Source organism: Ahaetulla prasina, chromosome 2 (genome assembly GCF_028640845.1).
Source record: "Ahaetulla prasina isolate Xishuangbanna chromosome 2, ASM2864084v1, whole genome shotgun sequence".
Taxonomy (NCBI): Eukaryota; Metazoa; Chordata; class Lepidosauria; order Squamata; family Colubridae; genus Ahaetulla; species Ahaetulla prasina.
In genome coordinates, this window is record NC_080540.1 from 55,519,420 (window position 1) to 55,536,072 (window position 16,653).

Consider the following 16,653-nt stretch of genomic DNA (forward strand, 5'->3'; position numbering starts at 1 on the left):
GTTTTAAGGCTATGTGGAGGATTTTTTTTGTTTATTGTTTTGTTGTTGTTTTATGCCACTGAAAATCATGTATTCTGAGTTAGGCAGTGTTGTAAATCTAGTAAGTAAATGAATACATAAGTATATAAATACAAATGACCTCAAATAAGTCCAAGAAGCAACTTAGGTATGGTATCTGTATCAAGGTGTCACTTTTATTGAAGTAGGTTATATATATAATGTACATTTTAGACTAGAGGGGGATTAGGAGAGCTGTATAGAGCCAGTATATATTGCTTGCAAAAGTGCTTCATCTTTGCACAATGAATGGATAAATTTAATTTTTCATGTTTAATATAAGATTTGAAATGTTACATTATTCTGCAGTGTTATGCAGAATTTTCTCTAATATACATAATTCTGATGGGAAACACCATAAAAATATAATTTTGTTTTTCTTATTGAGGTTAAAGTACAAAATGATACGAGCATATATAATCAAGTTAATCTCTCCCTGGTTCTAAATTACACAAATTCAATTTATATAGAATTCAATGAAACATTTTCCTGTTGGTCCACAGCTGGCACTGAACTGCAGCCCTTTTAAGTTTTAAATAAATAAGATCATGCTAAAATTATAATTGTTCTCTTGCTTGTTGTTTTCTTTCACATATTGTTTTTGTTCTAAGGGAAACTATTCTCATAATTTGCTCCTTGCTCTGCCAGTGACCTAACTAACACCTTGCATAATTTCCCAAGAATGATTAATCTGTTGGTGCTGATGATGCCATTGGTATCAGCACCCGTCCCTTTCCTTCCTGTATTTGGACTTGCCAATGGGTTTCCCAGCATCTGATACTCCATTCAAATGATGGAGTAATAGGAGGAATAAACAGCTGATGATGATGTTTATTCCAGTATATATTTGTTCCTTATGGTTAGCCAATGTTCCTTATGATTAGCCAATCAACTCCACAATGCTCCCTACTTCTTCTGAACCATAGATGATCATCTGGACCTCATAATATCACTGGAAGTAGCAGTAGATATTATTTCAAGGAATTCTATCCATATTAGCTTCTTCCAGGGCACATGTTTTTATTTGGGAACAAATCTCAATTGACTCCAGAGGTTCTTACTCCTAAGCAATCATGCAGAGAATTGGGTAGTAGAGTTTCCTTGCCTGTTAGCTATTTACAAAAGATGAATGAACTTATGGAATGAACTTGGAATGGATTCCCATATTTCATTCATAGAAATTCTGAACATATAAAAAAGTGTTCTTGAAAATTGCTTCCCATTTGGAAATCCATTTCTTTGAGAGCTGCAGGTGACTGTATATAAAGGAAGCAACATTCTAAGCTTTTAAATAAAAATAAAGAAAAGTGCAGAGGAGAGCAACCAGGATGATTAGGAGACTGGAGAATAAAACATGAAGAACAGTTACATGAACTGGGCATGGCTAGATTAGTAAAGAGAAGGACCAGGGGAGACATGATAGCACTGTTCCAATATTTGAGGGGCTGCCACAGAGAGGAGGGGGTCAAGCTATTCTCCAAAGAACCTGAAGGCCAGACAACGAATAATGGATGGAAACTGACCAAGGAGAGATTCAACCTAGAAATGAGGAGGAACTTTCTGACAGTGAGAAAAATCAACCAATGGAACAGTTTGCCTTCGGAAATTGTGGGAGCTTCATCACTTGAGACTTTCAAGTAAATATTGGACTGCCATTTGTGAGAAATGGTGTAGGGTCTCCTGCTTGAGCAGGGGGTTGGACGAGATGACCTGTTAGGTCCCTTCCAACTCTGTCAATCTGTTAAAATATCTGTTTTAGCAGTGGAATCTATTGATTGAAAAGCTCAGGACATATAAATTCTGTCAAGTATGGCCATATCTTTTTTTGTTGTTACATTTGTGAGACAATTCTGCTCATTCATCCTTTATAATTATTTCTAGGCCACATAATTGGGTGGGGAAGAGGGTTCATCAAGGCCTTTGGAAGGGCTGCAACAGGTAAGGTCAGTCAGACTTAGATTCATTTTCTTTGTCTGATGGATGTCTTACACATCAAGCTTTTGCTCCCATAATACAGGAATTAGACAAAATATCACCCTTGAGATATTGTGGGACTCCAATTTCCATCAACCTAACCTATGCATGAATAGTTAAATCGCCATAACATTTGGAATGCCACACATTGTCCACTGTTGCCTAGTACTTTATCTAAACAACCTCTGGTCATGCAAACATAAAAGCAAAATAAATTTTTGTAAATAAAAGTTGTATGAAATCTTAGGAGAGCAGTGCTGGGGGCTGAGGTTTCCTTTTCATTACTCTATTACTGAAAAACTCGTTGGTTATCATTTTATTCTTTTATGTTGAATTAACTTTCACGGGACTATATTACAATGTATTTTTCTGCCATTCAGCCCCAGTTGTTTATTGACTTGGAATTTAATTGGCTTCCATTGAATTAATCCTGAGCTAAATCGCATCATAGTGTAATGCACGTTAAGAAAGGGGCAGCTACTGAACAAGAGTAAGAAGCATTTGAAGAACATCATTCTATCTCCCATTTGTGGATTGTGGTTATTTTTAAACCTCTTCCTATGACTACAGGGCACTCGTAATTAATGAGATCATGCAGACATTGATCAGGAAGTACAGGATAATTTGGAAAAATTGTATGGGACCAGTGCTAACTCTGTTAAAAAAACCACACCCCTAATATCTGGTTTTCAAGCAGCCAGAAGAAGAGGCTGAGATTTGATCAGCTTCAGCAATTTGTCCTTTAGCAATCTCTGGCTGCATTGAATAGCATACTGGGGACATCATTCCCCAAAGTGTGTGGGTCTAAATAAAAGAAATATTAACATGTTCAACATTTTAAATAACGACTTGGATGAGAGGTGGCGGGAATGGTTATCAGAGGTGACACAGAATTAAATGGGATGCTTTTAATGCTTTGTGGGTGCCACAAGATTCGGTCTGTAGTCTTCATTCTTCATTGTAAGCATTTGAATGAAGAGGTGCAAGGAATATTTATTAAATCTGCAGATGAAACGAAGTAGGTAATAAGCTAAAATTCAAACTCTTATAATAAATTGGTGAAATGGACTAAAATAATGATATGAAATTTAACAGAGATAAATGCAAACGTATTCACTCAGGAAAAAGAAATCAAACTCACAAATATAGAATCTATAATTTATTTCATAAACATTGTAGATTAATAGTTTAATATAAACTGAATACTGGTCAACAGTGTAAGCTGTAAAAAAAGGCAAATGCAATTTTCAAGCTGCATTAACAGAAGTATTGTTCCCAAATCATTGGATGTAATAGTTTCATTATGTGCAATTCTAGACAAGTTCGATAAAGTAAGTTCAAAAGATTTTGGAATGTTTTGCCCTTGGAATATTACAGTGAGTTATGACAGCACTCTCAGAATACCTGAAGGAAAGTCACACAAAATAGGTCAAGACCAGTTTTCTACTGTAACAAAGTTCCAAGACACAGAATTATGGCTATAAATTACAGGAAGGCAGATAATAACCATATGTCAAAACATGATACCTAACAGTAATATCAGTTTAACAGTAAAATCAGTTATCCAAGGAAATGATTAGATTTCCTTCATTGGATATGGATAAGGGTATGGACATATGGATATTCACTCTGAAGTTGGTTGACAAGCCAATAGAATATCCCATCTCTCCCCTTTGCACCCTGTCCCTTCCCTCCCCATCTTCTCATTATAATTTGTATTTTTGTAATATATTGTAAGCCACTCAGAGTCACCTTCAGGTGAAATGGGTGGCAAATAATTTAATTAATTAAAGAGGTTGGACATTTACCTTTGAAGGATATTCTAATCTGGATTCCTACACAAAGGAACAGGTTGAGTTTGTAATTTACATGGCCCCTACTTGATTCTATGTAATTTACGTGGCCCCTACTTCATTCTATGTAATTTATATGGCCCTTACTTGATTCTATGAAGGGATGGGGTCAGGGCAAAAACTTTTTTTTTTAAAGAAAAAGATCAATTTAATTTAATTATTTCTTTGGTATAAAGCAACAGTATCTGGCTTTGTAGTCAACATTGGCATAGGGGGAAAAAACCAATTTCATAAATTGAGTAGTCTAAGAGAAAACAATACATGGAAATAATGGCATTTCAAGCAAAGTCCTTTCCAAATAGAGCATTGGCAAATAAGACATGGTTTATGCTTGGAATTTTCGGGAAGGAATAGAAAACGATATAGCTAGTCTCATAATGACTATATGGTTCTGTTGCCTTTAGAATATTGTGCACCAATGTAAATGTTGCATCTCAAAAATATATTTTTGAGTATGATAACCACAACAAAAGGGGAAGGTATTTGTTACCCATTGGCAACATGCAACTTCAGCCACTCCGTTGTGTTCTCCCTCCACTCCAAAATTATGTTGCTGAAAATCAGCTGCCCGGTTGCTAAATGTCGGTAACAAAACTCCTTCAATACTTTTTTCCCAAAGTAATGGTGATAATGAGACCAGAAGACCCCCTAGAATTTTCACTACTCCCATTCTCACCCTTAAACCTTTCCCACATTGAAAATTTTTCCCAAATTATATTTTTAAAAATGGCAGTTGTAGAAATTGGGGAGATTTAATTATTGACATCAGGTAATCACTCCTGTGATAATTCCCATCTTTAAGCACCTGCTTCAACAAAACAAAATTAGATCATGCCCCTTCCGCATCATTAGATGGCTTCCTGTGGTGTTCTGGAAGGTTTTGTTAGCTAAATGAGATCTCCGTATTTGAAAGCATCATGTCTTTGAATCTTGTCTGGAGGGGTACATCAAAGTAGTCTGTTCCCTTGTTCTGAAGTTTCCTTTAAATGTTTCCCTCTCACCCATTATTTTGCAATTTTATGATGTTCTCATCAAAAGCCAACTGCAAATGAAAGAGGCAATTTAATCAAGTAATAGTGATATAGCCATTTAATTATTTTGAGTGTTCACATTTACCAGATCACAGGATGGCAAATTTAACCTTTACTTATTGATGGTTGGAAACGGCTAGATACATCTCTCTCTCTTTCTCCCTCCCTCCCTCCCTCTCAAACAGCCTCGCCTAAATCTTAATTAGTATCAGTTATCAGTATCAGTTTTAAATAGAGCAGTCAACCTTACTATGGATAGAAATATTCAGTCCATCATGAACATCTACTAGAGTTGCCTAGTCCATTTTAGTTATTGTAACTAAACTGCCAGCCAGCTTCTCTACTATTTAACTTCTTTCCCAGAGTCCTTTCTGATCCTCACATGCCATCTTTAAGCCAACCATGTATCTGCCCATCCTTCTTTTTTCAGAAACTAAATCTAAGTCCTATTCTCATACTTCATCATCAAGGAAAGCATTGAGAAAATTGGTTTGATTATCTTTCCACTTCAAGGTTCATACAGATGTGGAAATCTGTGACAAATCAGCACCAACGCATAGCTGATTGCTGGTTTGTCACATAATGGTGGGTGAGCCTATTAACTTTGGTGTTTCTGTGTTTATTTTCATGAATCCTGTCAATATAACAGTGTTATAAAGTGGGGAGGGGAGTTAGGCCATCGCGTCTAATTTCTGCTCAATACAGGAATCAAAATCAAGGCATTATCTGAACAAGTTTTCTTGCCTCTATTTCAACACATCCAATGAAAGGGAACAATTGGTGCCACTGTCAAACTGCTTTTATTGTTAGGAAGATTTTTTTCCTTCACTAACACTGATTCATTGCCCTTGATCTTTACAAAAAAAAAAGCACTAAAATATTTATGTATTTTTGTCTACGTGTCCTCGCATGTACATATTTTTGTTGGCAATTTTGCATAAGATATACAGTTTTGGAAACCATTTCTCATAATACAATGTATTTTTAATGTTATTTTCATGAATATATGCATTTTAGTTCAGAGTTTTGCCTATTTGTTTGCTTTAAAAAAATAATGAACTGTGTTGTAATAGTGGAGCAATGCACATTTCAAAGAATGGCTAAGTTTCAGTTCATATATTAGTTTAAAAAGATGAAACTAATTAAGCATGCCTTCATGTGGGGATCGAGTAAGTATCGCCACCGTCTCTAGCTGATACAGTAACTTCTCTTTATCTGTTTTATCACTTACCTCTCTGTGCTAGGCCATTAAGATCTCAGGCATGGCAGCCCTGCCTAGGAGATTTAAGCACTCTTAGTGAGGGTTCTTCATGTTTTGAAAGAGTTTGTTCTCTGCAGCAATGAAGCACTTTTCAAAGTCTTGGGAACAGCTGCAATTTCAGCATAATAGACACTTAGAAAGCAAATGAAGTGAGAAAAGGAGAGTGCTTAACTTGCCATCTTCCTCCGCTTCCCCAAGGAACAGTAGAAAGGAAAGTTTGCGTCTACTTTTGTACATGCTCTTTGGGAAACATTTACAGTTATTTGTATCCCTGGATGATATTATTAAAAATAGCCTATTGCATATGTTAATTTTATAAGGGTTTCAATCTTACAAGTCCAAAATTTTCCATTTCAGTATCAAACTGTCAAGTGCAAAAGATCAGGACTACATGTTAAATTGCAGTTCAAAAGAGTTATTGCTCAGCTTGTTGGAAGAAATTTCCATCTGGGTTCAGTTCCAAATGGGAAGAAAGACACTGGAAACATGGAGGCTGCATGGAAGGATCGTTTAATGGTGAACAGGACCACATGGATTTGACCACATGGAAGAGAGAGAGGGGGGGAGGGAGGGAGGGAGAGGGAGAGAGAGGGAGAGAGAGAGAGAAGAGATTGAGATTTATACCCTCTCTTGGGCTTTGAATTTGAGCTTCCTGTTCCAGTGGCAAGGGTGTGTATCCTATTGGTTGCAGTCAGACTCCCATAGGGCTATGCAGTCATAGCTGAGGTTGTCTGCTCCAGGCTTGGTTGAATTTTGCTAGGTAATGCAATGAAGGGCAATTTCCTATTGTGGCTGAATGGCTTTGCCCTGAAGGATAATCCCATCATGCTGGAGCTGAGATCTTTTGTTTTGTAGATAGACTGGCCCAGATTATTTTGTAGATAATCTGGCACCAAAATATCTGCTGGGGGCAGGGAGCTGGTGTCTTTTGTTTCTGTTTCCTTTAAAAGATTTTTATTTCTCTTTTAAAGGAAATATTCTACCTTTTTAATATTTCCTAGAATATTTCATTTTTTTATGAGTGGGGTGGGTGCTAACTTTCTTCAGCTTATACACAAAAATCTAGTCAACTAAAGTTCAGTACTAAATTGGCACCAGATAAAGGTCAACGAAATTCAAGAGAGTTTGGACTTGGACTATTTGTGGGAACATAATGACTCTAAGCTGATGACATGCTTGACTCTGCTTCCAGGTCTTCCTGCTCTTCTCCTGCACAAATTGTAGATATGTAGACACCATGATGAGTCCATACCAGGGGAGGTATTCACTTACCTTCGCTACCGGTTCGCAAATGTGAGCATGCACACCTCCGCCACACATGCGCAGAGCCTTCTGCCCATGCGCAGATGGTCCAAAATGGGACGTGATGACATCTGGATGGATGGGTGGAGCCTCCCGCTGCTGCCGCTACTGGATCACGCGATCTGGATAGAACCGGCTGAATTTCACCACTGGTCCATACTTATCATGCAAGCAATAATATTTCCTGAATTTTTTATGAAAGTGAAAATTGCCTATAAAGAAGCAAGATAGGAAGAGTATTAACACTTTTGAAATTTGGTGTTGGAGAAAACTCGCAAGAATGCCTCGGTCAGTCTAGAACAAGCAAAATCAAATCAACCTAGAGTTGTCACTTGAAGCTCAAATTATCCTACTTCAGAGATATTATGTAAAGACCTCGCTTTCTGGAGAAAGACGGAAGGAAAGAGAAGATCAGGATGACCGCTAGCAATGCAGGTAGACACAAATACAGTGGCAATGGGTGCTTCATTGGAAGTTGTGAAAGAACTGGTTAGGGACAACTCATCATGGAGAAAATCTATCTCTTGATGGCACATAACATAACATAACATAACATAACATAACATAACATAACATAACATAACATAACATAACATAACATAACATAACATAACATAACATAACATAACATAACATAACATAACATAACAACGGAGTTGGAAGGGACCTTGAAGGTCTTCTAGTCCAACCCCCTGCCCAGGCAGGAAACCCTACACCATTTCAGACAAATGGCTATCCAACATTTTCTTAAAAATTTCCAGTGTTGGAGCATTCACAACTTCATTCACAACATCCCAATCATGTGCATAATTTTTTTTTCTGTGTACACTGTACACAATTTGTTTATGAAGATTCTCAGTCATCCAGGTCATGTTTGTCCCAAAGGTGCTTTTTCAAGAGGCAACTGGACTTTCTGGTTTTTCTCTGAAGATGTTTCACTTCTCATCCAAGAAGAAGAAGAAGAAGAAGAAGCTTCTTGGATGAAAGGTCTTCAAAGAAAACCAGAAAGTCCAGTTGCCTCTTGAAAAAAAGCATCTTAGGGACTGTATAAAATGGTTCTTAATATATGGAGGGGGGGGGGGAAAGCAAACGGCTGGGTCAGCATTTGTAGCCTGTTGTACTTTAAATATATGTGTGATTTACAAACGGCAAGGAAATCTGAATTAAATTAAGTCAACAGCATAACTAAACCCAAACAATTTCACCAAGCCATCCCATTGCCCTTATTTGGTGGCCATAGACTGTGAGAAAGATTGTGCTTACCTGTACTTTTATTGATAATGTTAGGAGAAAATTGCTTGCATGTAGATATCCTTTTTTATTGGAGCAGGTGAAAAACTGAGAACTGAATAAAGTTCAGAATGTATTGATGTATACTTTTCAAATAATATGTTAGTTGAAGTGCAGCTACTATTTAGTACTTTTAGTATGTTGTCAAATTTGCTGACCTGTTCTCAGTATAACAAAAACAAACATCAGACAAAAGTGCATTCAAATCCTCTCTCTCTCATCTCTCTCTCATCATCTCTCATCTATCTGTCTGAAATAAATTTCCAAAATATTAATTAACAAAATAATGTTCATTTTTGAGAAACTGACTCAAAATACACGAAGTGATTTTTTGTGCATACTTTTTTAAAGAAATGTGACACTTGTTAGTATTTGGATTTTATATGGTTCTTTTAATTTTAATTTTCAGATTTTCATTTTTAATTCTGAAACTTCACTTAAAACACTTTGTCTCTGCTTAGCATGCCATGAAATAATGAAATAACCCCCTGTGTGTACACCAGTGCCACCTACTGGACAGGACTTGAAACTGAAGAAATCTCTTGCAGATACTCCAGTGCACTTGACTAAAGGAGTCTTCAATAACAAGATCCAAATAGAGATGATTATGATGATGATGATGATACCTAAGACGTTGGCAGCAACCCGTATCAACCATTAGCATCAGTCAACGTATTTGTGACACATTTTTAAATGTTCAGTTGACTGAGTTTCATGTTTAATGAATAAAAGAGATAATAATCAGATTAAATGACAGATTAAATGGATGGAAAACCAAAGCTCTGCATGGACAGCACTTGAAAAACATTGAAGGAAAATGTGATAACAACTAACCATGTGATAACAACATGGGCATGGCTTAAGAGAGAAACCATCAAGAAAGAAACAGAAGGTTTAATACTCTCTCCTCAAGAACAAGCACTACAAACTAATGCCATGAAAGCGAAGATAGAAAAACCCACTAATAATCCAAACTGCCAATTTTGCAACAACAAAGTTGAAATTGTTTCACACTTAATTTGTGAGTGCAGCAAAATTGTGCAAACTGACTACAAAGCTAGATATGATCAAGTTGCTAAATTAGTCCACTGGTCATTGTGTAAAAAAATACAACATACCTGTATCTGAAAAGTCATGGGAGCACGAAGTGGAAAAAGTTATAGAAAATGAGACGGTGAAGTACTTGTGAAACTTTCAAATACAGACGGATTGTCATTTGGAACATAACACACCAGATATCACGGTACAGTTTATTGATATCACTGTACCAGGAGATGCCAGAGTCGAAGAAAAAGAAATGGAAAAAATCACGAAAGATCACGTCTTGGCCATCGAAACTACGTGATTATGGATGAAACATGTGACAGTGATAGCCATTGTCATGGGGGACACTTGGCACCATGTCCAAGAATTTTACAAAATACATCAAGAAATTACAGCTTCCTGCAATAACACCAACAAAACTGCAAAAAACTGCACTACTCAGAACATTGATACATTTTAAGAATGTAAAATGTATCAATGTTGGGATGGTGGCAGCAAGCTGTATCAACAATTAGTGCCAGTCAATATTTGTGATACATTTTTAAATGTAGAGTTGACTGAGTTTCATGTTTAATGAATAAAAGGTAATGATGATGATGATGATGTCTGGATAGTGGATGTGGCAGTACCTGGAGACAGCAGCATAGAAGAGAAAAAATTGGAGAAGATAACAAAATACAAAGACCTACAAACAGAAATAAAATGACTATGGCAAAAGCAAGCAAGGGTAGTACCAATAGTAATAGGTGCTTTGGGTGCAGTCCCAAAACAACAATACCTTCACTTGAACACCATTGGCGTTGACAAATTTGCCATCAGTCAATTGCAGAAGGCGGCTTTACTTGGAACTGCTTCCATCCTGCAACGATATCTGTAACACTGTCCAACATCCAGATTTGCCTATCCCAGGTCCTTGGTAAGGACTCGATAGGTAGACAAAAATGCAAACCCAGTCTGAACGTCTGGCTGACTGTGTGATGATTAATAATAATAATAATAATAATAATAATAATAATAATAATAATAATAATAATAATAATAATAATAATAATAGAAAAAAATCCATTCCCTTTTTTCAGCATCTCTTTTTTACCCCAAGCAAAAAGGGGACAATTTCTTATGAACGATTTCTTAAGATTTCCTTTTGAATTGATGGGTAACATGACTAAAAAGTGTTCATTTATTCATTTTTAATCAAAATGCACATATTTTCACAAGAGAAGGATGAACTCACTTTCTTTTTTCTTTTTTTTTTCTTTTTTTTGCTCCATACTTTAATCCAAATGCTCCAGTTTTCTCAGTAGATACAAACGTATCTCATTCATAAAACTTAATTGTCGGAGGAACTGCCTGGTGTATTTTCCTGTTTCCTGGTAGTGGAGAGAAGTGAAAGATTTGATCCTAGAAAAGCCTCCTTTCTGGGGGTGTGGAGTGGACATGTATGCTGACTTCCTACAAGGACCACAAACACTGAGCATAGACCTTCTCCTGCAAAGGGTAGAGTAACAACGATAGGGAAGGGCTGAAGCCTGGAAACTTCAGAGCTCCATTTCTCACAGGTTAGCAACTACAGGAGGAATGTCAACTGATAATAATAATCAGTGGAGAATCTGATGGGAGAGCCAAAGAAGATTCAGGGTGGCATCTTTGTAGAAGCTTTCCAGCAGATGGAAGTGCAAAAAAATATACAGAATGTATTACCATTTATGGTGGACATGTCCATCTGCAAACTTCAAACTATGTGGAACAACAACGATATTAGAAGCAGCATCCATGGTCTATATGCATCTATGTACTGACTATTTTACATTGAGTAACACATAGTTCTCTGATGCTTCACCTCCACAAATGTTTTCCTTTTTATTACTTCAAAATGTCTAGAAATATCTAATTTCAACACCAACCCTGAGCCCTCTGTATACATACAACATTTTAAAACAGCATTTGCAATGATTTCCCCCCTCCACACACACACACACACACTTACACTGATATTGACTCCTCTAAGAGGCAGTGCTAGGAAGCAGTTTACAGCAAGATCAAGATGAAAACAAAGCTGAATAGTCACCAGGACGCTGGAAGTCACCAGGACGCTGGAAGAAAAATCCAGTCCGTTTCCAAGCCAGGAGAAAGATGCTGGAAATAAAATGGAGGCATGCTGCAAGAAAGGAAGTCTCTGTTTATTTGGTAGCCAGAAACTAGTGACAGCAGCATGGTTCTGGGGTGGCTGCAAAATGGGGGTTGAGAATAAGTGGGCTTTTATACATTCTTTGGGGCTTTGTGATTGACATGCCTGTTCCTTGTGAAGTGTACTTTGACCTGTGCTTGAGTGTGCCATTTTTAGTATTCTAATTATTGTTGCTTGATTCCCATTGTGGCTGGAAGGTCATGCTCTGTCCTTGGAGCTGGGTGGGGAATGTAGATTTTAGGAGTCTTTGTTTTTCTGCTTTTAATGCCATCAGCTTCAGCCTTCTGTGGAGCTGTAGCTGAAGGCGTTTTGTTTATGAATGGAGCTGTCTGACTTTCTGTAAATGGACACTGAATGGAATGCTCCAGTTTTCTCAATAGATACAAACGTATCTCATTCATAAAACTTAATTGTTGAAGGGACTGCCTGGTATATTTTCCTGTTTCCTGGTAGTGGAGAGAAGTGAAAGATTTGATCCTAGAAAAGTCTCCTTTCTGGGGGTGTGGAGTGGACATGTATGCTGACTTCCTACAAGGACCACAAACACTGAGCATAGACCTTCTCCTGCAAAGGGTAGAGAAACAACAATAGGGAAGGGCTGAAGCCTGGGAACTTCAGAGCTCCATCTCTCACAGGTTAGCAACTACAGGAGGAATTTCAACTGATAATAATAATCAGTGGAGAATCTGACGGGAGAGCCAAAGAAGATTCAGGGTGGCATCTTTGTAGAAGCTTTCTGGTAGATGGAAGTGCAAAAAAGTATACGGAACGTGTTACCATTTATGGTGGACATGTCCATCTGCAAAAAAAAAATTGGGCCAAAATCAAAAAATGGCTGAAAGAAATAACTGACCAACACATAGACTGGAAACCAGAGAACTTTTTGCTGGGAATACTCAATAGGAAATATAGTAAAGAAATAAGGTATCTAATCTTACACATAATAACAGCCGCAAGAATATCTTATGCACAGAACTGGAAAAATGAGAACATACCATCAGAGGAGGAAGTGATAAGGAAAATTCTGGACTGTGCTGAGATGGATAAATTAACAAAGGAGATAAAAGAAAAGGAAGATATGGAATATTATATAGTATGGAATAAATTGTATAATTGGATAGAAATTAGAAATGGTAAATGACGAAAAAGGGGAAAAGGTCACAAAAAAAGGTAGTGCATGAAAGAAAATGAATTGTTATAATGATAGGTATGATGGAATATATACAGAAATAAGGGATAATGGGACAAAAAGATAAGTATAATTAAAGAAAATGAGAAAATGTAAATAATAGAGGAATACCTATACGGTAGCTGATGTAAAGAAGGAACATATGTTTTATGTTAGTGTTTGTTATGTCTTGTTGTTGTTTTTAAAAAATAAAAAGTATTTTTTAAAAAAGAAGCAGCACCTTTCCAGCAGATTTTTAGCATCTCCCACCTCCTGATGAAAATGAGGTGATGGGAGTAATTAAAGTAATGTAGTTTTAATTTATGCATCTATGGATATTCTTAATCATCCAAGTTGTTCCAAGACGCTTTTCCAAAAGGCAGCTGGACTCCATTTTAATGTATGTATTTATAGATGGATGTATATCTAGCATTTCTATACATCAAGATTATGTACGACAATAAAGAAAATTTAAATGTAAATAAATGGCTTTAGTAGAATGAATATCTGGATTTAAAAATATTATAACTAAAATCATAATTCCAAGGTTCACTTTAGTCATTTTGTATTAAGCCGAAATACTTCGTCTTTGGCTAATTTTGTTTAATGTAACAGTCAAGTCTTACTAAGCCAAGTTTTTCCAAGTCTGCTGATTTATATTCTTTTTAATATGCATTTTTAAAAATAAAAAGTATTTTTTAAAAAAAGAAGCAGCAGCTTTCCAGCAGATTTTTAGCATCTCCCACCTCCTGATGAAAATGAGGTGATGGGAGTAATTAAAGTAATGTAGTTTTAATTTATGCATCTATAGATATTCTTAATCATCCAGGTCATGGTTGTTCCAAGACGCTTTTCCAAAAGGCAGCTGGACTCCATTTTAATGTATGTATTTATAGATGGATGTATATCTAGCATTTCTATACATCAAGATTATGTACGACAATAAAGAAAATGTAAAATGTAAATAAATGGCTTTAGGAGAATGAATATCTGGATTTAAAAATATTATAACTAAAATCATAATTCCAAGGTTCACTTTAGTCATTTTGTATTAAGCCGAAATACTTCGTCTTTTGGTTAATTTTGTTTAATGTAACAGTCAAGTCTTACTAAGCCAAGTTTTTCCAAGTCTGCTGATTTATATTCTTTTTAATATGCATTTTTTAAAAAAAATTCTCACACCATTCACACATTGAGAAAAGCAACCAAATTAACCCTAAGCAAAAAAAAAAAAAAGTCAGAGAAAATCTTGTTGAAGATACAGAATAACAATAGTTCGTCAGACAAAACAGCTGGCAGTTCTAATGCCAGTTTGGTCCCCCTCATCTGTAAGGAGATCGGCTCATTGCAAAGATTACAGATAGAAAGTTACAATCTATAATGTAGTTAGTCAGAAATTCTTATTCTGCATCTACTGATCTCAAAGTAAAAAAGTTTAAAATGGATAAAGAGACAATTATTTTCAAAGGATATCTTTGTGAAGAAATTGGAATAGCAATAGCAATAGCAATAGAACGTAGACTTATATAACACTTTACAGTGCTTTTACAGCCCTCTCTAAGTATTTGACAGAGTCAGCCTATTGCCCCCAACAATCTGGGTCCTTATTTTACCCACCTCGGAAGGATGGAAGGTTGAATCAACCTTGAGCCGGTGAGATTTGAACTGCTGAACTGCAGCTAGCAGTGAGCTGATGTAGCCTGCAGTACTGCACTCTAACCACTGCACCACCTCAGCTGAATGAATTAAACAAAAATGTGGACCATGACATTTCAGGAAAAATTCTGGCTCCCTTAAACCTAGGATTTGGCTAAGATTCAATGTAGGAATATCTTCAGGTATCTAAAAAGTCAAGAAATATATTATTTGTCATTTTTTTAAAAAGGTCTTTATATTGTAAAACTGTTAAAATGAAGAAGTTTTTATATGGACTAGATTCAACAATATGTTCAAGGGCTGAGCTTGTTGTATATTGTATGTTTATAGAGAGTTGCTTGACAATGAGATAAATGGCATATAAATTTAATAAATAAATATATAAACAAATACTGATGTTGATGTTATCTGTTCCCCCCCCTCCCTCACTCCTCCTTCCTTCCTTCCTTCCTTCCTTCCTTCCTTCCTTCCTTCCTTCCTTCCTTCCTTCCTTCCTTCCTTCCTTCCTTCCTTCCTTCCTTTCTTCCTTCCTCTACTTTATTACCAGTATTTACTTTTTTTCTAGGGAATGCCAAGGGGAGCAGCATGCACATGAATATAAATGTGGGCTTCCTTTTTAATAATTATGTGGTTCACTTTACCTGAAGGAATGTGCTGTCAAAATCAAATTTCTATCACTGTTAGAGCAGCTGTATTTAGCCATGCTTTCAGGATAATACTGGAGTCATTCTTGCTAGACTGTAATTAATTGCTTTATAGCCATTTTCTCTCTTTCTGAGTCACTTAGGTTATTGAAAAGCTTCCTTTACACTTCCATAAAATAGTCAAACTCAATCCATCTAATTTTATTGACAACAGCAAACTCTCAACATCTGTTAGCTGTTCAGGCAAAAAAGGCTCTAAGAGTTATAAACCTAACCTTGCGTACCTTCTTTTCCAAAAACACTACACTACTAACCAGAGCATATAAAACATTTGCTAGGCCAATCCTTGAATACAGCTCGCCTGTCTGGAACCCACACCACATTTCTGACATCAATACAATTGAACGTGTCCAGAAATATTTTACAAGAAGAGTTCTCCACTCCTCTGAAAACAACAAAATACCTTATCCCACCAGACTTGAAATCCTAGGTTTAGAAAACTTAGAACTCTGCCGCCTTCGACAAGACCTAAGTTTAACTCATAGAATCATCTATTGTAATGTCCTTCCTGTTAAAGACTACTTCAGCTTCAGTTACAATAATACAAGAGCAACCAATAGATTTAAACTTAATGTTAACTGCTTCAATCTAGATTGCAGAAAATATGACTTCTGTAACAGAGTTATCAGTGCTTGGAACACATTACCTGACTCTGTGGTCTCTTCTCATAATCCCAAAAGCTTTAACCAAAAACTTTCTACTATTGACCTCACCCCATTCCTAAGAGGACTATAAGGGGCATGCAGAAGAGCACAAACATGCCTACAGTTCCTGTCCTATTGGGGTTTTTTTTATTCTTATACATATATGCTTATACTTCCTCATATTTCCTCATATATATGTTTATATACTATATAACCATTTTGTGTGATGCTTATGTATATCGTGACAAAATAAATAAATAAATAATAAGAAAGAGCATGAGGGCTGAAGCTGGGATGGATTTTTTTTGCAGCAGCTCTTGATTTCAGTGCAGTGTCTTATAAGCATGAATATTGTTGATGATCTGAAAGGGGGCTACACAGGGGTGAGTTCTACTTACGTCCGCTACCGGTTCATAATTGGACCGTGCATGTGTGTGCTCGTTTCGCTCATGTGCACTTCTGCAGATCATTTCTGATGACA